Below are 7,984 nucleotides of genomic sequence, written 5' to 3'. Positions count from 1 at the left end.
GGCCTTTCACGGCTGCGGCTGGAGGATCTGTTTTGGAAGAACTTAGCTCAACCATAATGATTTTAATCAGTATGATCATTTTAAATTTAGGTTTAGAATTAGTAGTTGATTTATTTAGATCGCAAGCTGATTATTGATGATTTTAAGGTTTATATTTTATTGCTTGTTGCTTTGCTGTAGCTCTTTTAAGCTTCTATATAATATTCCTAAAAAGGTTTAATACTCTATGTGCGGTTATTAAGTCAAGTTGATGTTATTGACATTCCTATGATTTTAGTGAGTTAGCACTTTTAAGTGGTAGGGGTTAAGACGCATGTTTCTCAGTTGTTTGGTTACCCAATTCCCAGTGAGTGTGATTACCTAAGTCTTAGTGAGTGTGTGAGGTTGCATAACAGTTCACAGGGTTGACAGAAGGCCCAGACTGAACTGCTAAAATGATTTTTAGATAGATACATCAAAGGGTTCATCTTGAGTGTTTGATTGCACAATCAATAGTATTAATAGTATGCCGACCCTCTCAGCAGTGTCTCAGAGAGGCAGTGCCTCTCTGATTGTGCTTGTTGCTTGGGTGTTATGCAATACAAAACCGGCTGGCTGTGAGATGGAAGGATTTTTGGACAGTTTAATCATATAGTTTAACAATCAACAGTATTAATAGTATGCCAACCTTCTCAACAGTGTCGCAGAAAGTTAAAACAGACAGTGGCAACCCAGCGGTGTTAACAAGCTGCCTGGCTGCGGATACCTCACGGTGACAACATAAGCAGCACTTTTCTGATTGGGCTTGTTGCTCGGGTGTTATGCCATACAAAACTGGCTGGCTGTCCAAAGGGAGGCAGTGTTTAGAAAGTTATATCAGACAAGGATTTTATCTAAAATATCCAGTTATTTACTTGTTACATAACACACACTATTCTTTAACTATCCTATCCTTAATAACATCTTATGTCAACTAAATACTGTGCAAAACAAATATGGTCTTAAGTGTCCAGTGACACAGCTTTCATTGGTTATTTCAGACTAAATTTAACACTTCCTCAAAGAGCCAGAGAGTAGAGTGTACTGGTTTATAAAGGTTTCTCAGTACGGTAACATCTGAGGGTTAAGGAGGTAGCTGCCACAATAACTGCAGGTTGCTATTATTTGGGAGGTTTTGGGGTCTTATCCTGAATTAATAACATGAAAGAGGGAGGTCTGCAGGGAACTCTGTTCGCAGGTTCATGGTAGTCAATTACTGAGTGAATGTCTCCGTCATAGAACCTCAAGCAGTGTTTGGAGCTTTAATGTGTTTCAAATGTGCCACCTTAGTGTGAGAGGTTAAGCTTTATTCTTATGTCCAGGGGTTAGCATATCGTGGCATTCATACAGTATGAATGTTTTCAAAATAGATTTTATACTAGAAAAAATAATAATTAAACCCCGGACAACTGAGTGGTTTTAACAATGCCCATGTACAGATGCACAGTGGTGTGTGCGGCCTCTGCACTTTGAGTCCAGATGCAGGTTACTCCTGTCTCTCGCCCTGCATTGTTCCCTGTCTCCACTGCACCATCAATAAAGGCTGAAAAGACCAAAAATACAAAAAGCAAATAACTACCCTTTTTTGCTGTTTGAGATGCCACCACCTAACATCAGTTTTACGTCTCTCATTTGTGGTTTAGCAGTACCACAGATGGCCTCAGGGGGCAGATACAGCAAGCATGGCTTTCTGCACTGTGTCTCACTCTGTCAATCCATCAGCGTTTACATTGAAGCTGCTAATAGAATTGTCTCCACTTCTCACCTGATGAGCTTGCACTTTCATTATTCTTACCATGATGATCTTATGAACACCTTGACAGCAGAACTGTCTGGGTTCCACTGGACAGCTCCCAGGGCTGGGTGAATCACCACCATTTCTTATCCAGGGGCAAAATTTGAAGATTGACAGTGACTGAAATTGTGTTGGTTCTTGAATGTTTGAAGCCAAACCTTTTTAGTACAAAACAGTATGAAACTATTACAACCAGTGTCTCTCATTAGCAGGCCTAATACAATGAATGTAACTCCACAGGCAGCATGTTTAAGCCCAGTCCCTATGTGTGTGATTACTGACCCATTTATTCATCACACTTTAAAATGTAGTGATGACTGCCAGAACTAATAAGAATATTTAGACATTTTCTGCTCATGCCCATCAGCTAATGATGATGTTTTCACAGCAGGTGACAGTAAGCCATAAATAAAGTCCATAGCAGAGAGCTCAGCTGCCCTCCAGCTTCTAACCACAGAGCATGAAAACTGGATCAGAGACACTACGTAGGTCAGTGCCACAAGCATCTGCTGTTCTCTTTTTTCTCGTACACACTGATTCCTGTTCCTTTTCTCTTCTCTTATCTGGTCTCCTTTCAGCCAGTCTATGCTCTGTTTCTTGAGCACTAAATCCTGATTTTGAATAGGGCAGCTCTTCAGGCATATTTTGAGTCTTTGAGAATGTAATAGGGGACTTATAACAAGTTTTGAATTTAACAGACTGTAACAAGAGATGTTCATATCTTGCTGCTACCTGGTTTCCAAATTCTTTAAAGAACCCACTGCAAGGTCTTCAGCTTAAATTAGTTCAAGAATAAGATAAAGGTTTCCACTACATCAAGTTCTGGAGTTTCAGTATATTGCCCATTAGGATGTGCAAGGAAGAATTTTGTGTACTGTAAGTTCAAGCAGGATGACAACTACCAGCCAGTCTCATTTTATCATCACACTAGTTCTCCACTTCTCTACTGCTATCCAATCATTTCACTGGGTTTGTGCATTAACTCCTATTAGCCAATGATCTTACCCAAAGAATATATAAATTACCTTAGGCCAGGCCCACACTAGAGGATTTTATGAGCTTAACTGATTTTAAAAACATGAGAAACCGCAAGGCATAATGACAGCTTTAGCAGATTTGTCTACATTTTAATCTTAAGAGCATACACCCTAGGAGTGAGTGCGGGTATGTGTGGTTGTTTGTCTACATGTCAGCCCTGTGATAGACTGGAGACCTGTCCAGGGTGTACCCTGCCTCTCGCCCAATGTCAGCTAAGATAGGATCCAGCTTCCCCGTGACCCTATTCAGGAATAAGCAGTATAAATGAGGGATGGATTTCAGAGATCTCACAGAAACTCATGTGATCAAATGTGACTTCAGAACAAAACAAACATGGAGGCGGACATTCAATGTCAAGAAGTAGCAGTCATGTGTGCTATGTTTTGCAGAGAAAAAAAGAAGAGGAGAAAATTGTAGATGAAGTTGGTTGAGAAGACAAAATCAGCATAGGTTACACATTTTGCAGCATGAGCTGGAGGAAAGTTGCAAATAAAGAAACGAGGAGGCTAGTGCAAGCTAATGCTACAAGCGCTTGTGATGCTTCTGGCCAGCTTGCTGTCATTGGCTGTTGCGGGTGTCTGGTCAGGATTTGATTGCTGTTGTCATAAATATCAAACATGCTTGATATTTAAAATTCAAGATTGGGGACCCTCGGATCATGTAAGAGGCATAACACATAGCCTTTCAACTCGTCACACTACAGGATCATTTGGCCTGAGAATCGCTTTTGAGCGGCCTCACATCGGGCAACGCACCCATGATTGTCAGGAAGTGCAAAAAGGCCCAAAATTGGGCAAATTATCCTGTAGTGGTGTGGGACTGGCTTTATCTATGTTGTTTCTCTGCTGTCACTGCAGTCTATGCTGTTTTGTAGCTTTGCCCCTCCACTATCCCACCAGTGTTCAATGGCCTGTATAAAGCTACTATTTAGACAGCTCCATTCCTATACATCTACATTTCATCTACATTTTGTCAGCACCAAAAGTTTATATTAAATAGAGTTCCATCATACATGTTAATCTGTGTCTTCTCTGATTGAGCTGTAGTATATGCATTTTCCTGGGATTGACCTTATATACACACACATCTGCACCAGCCACAGATTCATAGTGAATGCTATTATTTACATTTGTATCAATCCACCAAATAAGACATTATGATCAAATTGGTTATTACAAATTTCATCAATATGTTAGAGAAAAAAAGGTTAGAAACCAGAGGGTTGGCGATTCGATTTCTGGTTTCTCCAGTCCACATGTTGATGTGAACTAGAGCAAGACGCTGGACCCCTAGTTGCTCCTGGTGGTATCACCAGTGTATGAATGTGTGAGTGCTTGTGTGTGTGAATGGGTGAATGGGAAATAGCGTAAAGCGCTTTGAATGTGCTTCAATGTGTAGAAAAGTGCTACAGAAGTATAGCTAGGGAAATTCTGGTAAAGATACTGTATATGTTGTCTCACTGATAAAGATCTGTTGAATATGAATTTAAGTCTTTATGTGAGACAATGCTGTGGTAAAGGCTTGGTTAGCTTTAGGTACAAAACAGCTTTTTTTGTTTTGAGAAAAATCATGGTTTGGGTTTCAGTAGGTATTTTGTTAAGGTTAGATGACCTTTGTCATCATGGTTCCAATAATAAACACATAGCTAAGGTTATAGAATGATCAAGGTTAAAAGAAACAAAGCTGGCAGTCAGTCAGAAGTGGGAAATAAACAGCAAATTCCCAAACAGACTTTGTCACTATATAACAACTTCATCTGACTTCCTCCTTTGCTCCCACCATAATTACTATGACCACTAGATAGCTTTGTCACTTGAGTGTAAACATGTTGTTTTGAGGCTTTTACCAGTGTTGCTTGACAATACTGTATAATGTAGTTATGGGTTGTAAGAAGCTGCTTGCACAAATGACCTGTTGGGTCATTTTTATGGGATGACCGTCTCTGAGATACAGTAGTAAGACCTGACTCATGTCCCAAAACAGATCTTCTGCTTTCAGCTACAGGCAGACAAGCAAGAACTTGGTCAGAACAGAATCACATGTACAAATTATCAAGAGGGTTTCCAACACACAGCCTGCAACCTCTGTTCTTGTAATTGCAGTAAATCCCTCTGAAGAAAAGAATACTTTTTTTCTTGTATGTAGTCCATATGTAGTCAGATAGCAACGGACTCCATGTTCTGCCTCCGGACAACAGCACAGTGGTAAAAACAACCTTAAGCAGACAGAGCATAAGGACACGCAGTGAGTTACAAAATTCTCAGTACTCACTCATTATCCCTTAGGGCAGAGCTACACCAAGCCAACAGTCAGCCTTTGGCCACCATCGGGTTGTCGATGAGCATCTGTCAGGGCTCATCATGCTGGTGTGTTCCTCTCCTCCGGCACTAGTTGGTCCCTGTCGGCAGCTTTTTGGCCGAATCGACATGTTGAATTGACGTTGCCGGTCGAGCCTTGTCAGTGAGAGAGAGATCACTCTGACTGGCTGTTCAGCTTAGCAGATCAATGCACGAGAAGAGTAAAGTTTGGTTAAGCCCCTTCAGCCTGTCACTGTAGTATTCACAATTTCACCCATGGTTTTCTCCTCCACAACCTCCTTCCTTCTTCCACTACCAAAAGACCAACGGCAGAGATTTGCAAGATTTGCTACTTCTTATCAGATATATTCTCTATTAGAAGTAGCTATAAACAGCAGCTGTGCTGAGCGAGTAGTGGTTTGTTTATAGCTTATATTTTGGCATTCTAGCACCTCTTCTTTCTCCTTCTGAATGCAGATACTGCCAACTGCTGGTAGGGGGAGTTATTTCTGTCAAGCGGGTCCAGAACATACAATATGTGCTAGTCGGCCGTTGGCTATAGTCTGTGCAATGTGTTCTTGTGTCACTTTTTCAACCCTACTCGCCCAGACAAAGCCAGTGTGAGGCAATGCAAAGGTCGGCCTTAGTCCCTGCTAGTTCTTTCCTATCATCTTGGTGTGTCTCTCTGCCCTTAGTGTGGAAAGTATTAACTAACTGTGGTGGAGATGCAGGCTGGAGGCCGGACAAATATATTGGGTTGACAGCTGGAGAACTCAGCTGTGTCCTGGCACTGTATGAATAAGCCTCTGCCCAAGAGCTTTTGCCTGTATAAACTGTGTGCACATATTTGCAGTAAAAAATAGTGGTTTACAAGTATGGCTACATTTTTTGCAAGAAAAAGTTCTTCTTCTTGTTATCATTGTATACTTTTAAGAAATACACACTCATAAATATATTGTCTTTATGCTTCCATGTGCCTCAGTAGCAGCTTTAGCTCCTCACTAAAAAGTGCAGTGTGGATTATATGCTTCAACATTCACATGAGCACACCACATGGTCCTTTGATATGACACCGCTGCTGTGAAGATTCATGTGGAGGTGACTGATGCTGTCTCTCAGCACTGCCCTGTCAGATCGTCACAGGTGAGCGATATGACAGGAGCCAACACATTAGCCCCCCGTCTGACACATACAGTATTAACCACACACCAGCCTGCAAGGCAGACAGCAGGTGCTGATCTACAGTACAGCCTCGATACTAGCATTACAGTGGCTGTTTACATTACATTATTTATGTGTGTCTAAGTCTAAGTGATGTACCAATCAGTCTCACATACAGTATTTAGTACTAGTTAAATCAAAAAATGTTGCACTTCAGGCACATTCTTTTTTAAACCTGCATTAATTCATATTATTGAACTACTACAGGTAGTGCAACAAACTGTAAAACAACTTTAACGTATTTTGACACCATTTGGTAGGTGATGCATGCCCCTCCATTTCTAATTGTTGATGTGTTATTAGCTTAAGTACACTGTGTTTGTCTGCACTTGATTGGAAGATCAAATAATATTTTATGACCAAATCATGCAGAAAACCAAGTAATTACAAATGGTTCACTTGCTTTTTCTCGCCAGTGTATATAAACTATGTCAGGTCATTCTCTTTGCCACTATCTCTAGGATGGTGAGTTGACAAATACAAATGACATGAGGTGAGTGATTCCATCCACAGGTGGCACAGTGGTGCAGTGGTTAATGCTTTCATAATAAGAAGATTCCAGGTTCAAGCCCTAGCCGACCTGAGGCCTTTCTGTGTGGAGTTTGCATGTTCACCCTGTGCCTGCATGGGTTCTCTTCGGGTAATCTAGCTTCTTGCCACAGTCCAAAGACATGCATCTTAAAGACATTCCCCTAGGAGTGTGTGTGTGGTTGTCTGTCTCTAAGTGTTAACCCTGTGATAGACTGGTGACCTGTCCGTGGTGTACCCCGCCTCTCACCCAGTGTCAGCTGGGATTGGTTCCAGCCCTCACAACCCTCTTCAGGATAAGCAGTATTGATAATGGATGGATGGATTCTATCCCCAGCTTTGATTGGTGCCTCTCAAACTCTCTGCTCTGGTTTTTTGAAACTGCAGTGACAGAAAAGGTCTAACATCAGTGTGAATCTGTTTTACTAAACTTTGAGTACACATACCACCACTGGCCTGAGTGCTAGGACAGGTGAACCAGGTTTTACGAGGGGACTGTGTGTGGTGAAAAAAATCATCAACACCAACCAACATATACTGTATCTCATCATCAAAGGTTTACTAAGGGGTCATGGTGTTTACATCCATAGATAAAAAGCACAGGGATTGCAGCCTAAGGTTTTATTGGAGCAAAGATCATTTGTAAAGTTAGGATAAAATTTATTATCATACTTGGACTCAAATCTTTTCATCCTTTGACTGTCTGATGTTGGGGTGTATGGAAAAATTTGCTTTTGGCCTGTCAGTGACACATCGGCTCAGCTGGACTGAGCACAGGTGACTGACCCTGCCAGTCAGCATCTCATTGCTGGGCCATATAAGCACCTTGGCAGCATTAGCTGTATGTTTAAAACAATGATCCTGCACTGCCCTGAAATTGGCAGAATATATAAAAAGAAGACTTCAGTTACTTCATTGCTTGCCCATTGTGGGTGTAAATACAGTCAAACTGCTTCAAGTCAGTGCTTTAATATCATTCAGTTTCACTTTAAACCTAATAAGATAAACCACAGAGCCAAGCTGATAAAATATCCCTCCCAAAAATTATAGATTGCACTGTACAGTTGGCTGTCTGCTAGTTGATGGT

Source organism: Monopterus albus, unplaced genomic scaffold (assembly GCF_001952655.1).
Source record: "Monopterus albus unplaced genomic scaffold, M_albus_1.0 scaffold116.1, whole genome shotgun sequence".
Classification (NCBI taxonomy): domain Eukaryota; kingdom Metazoa; phylum Chordata; class Actinopteri; order Synbranchiformes; family Synbranchidae; genus Monopterus; species Monopterus albus.
Note: the sequence above shows the minus strand (reverse complement) of the source record.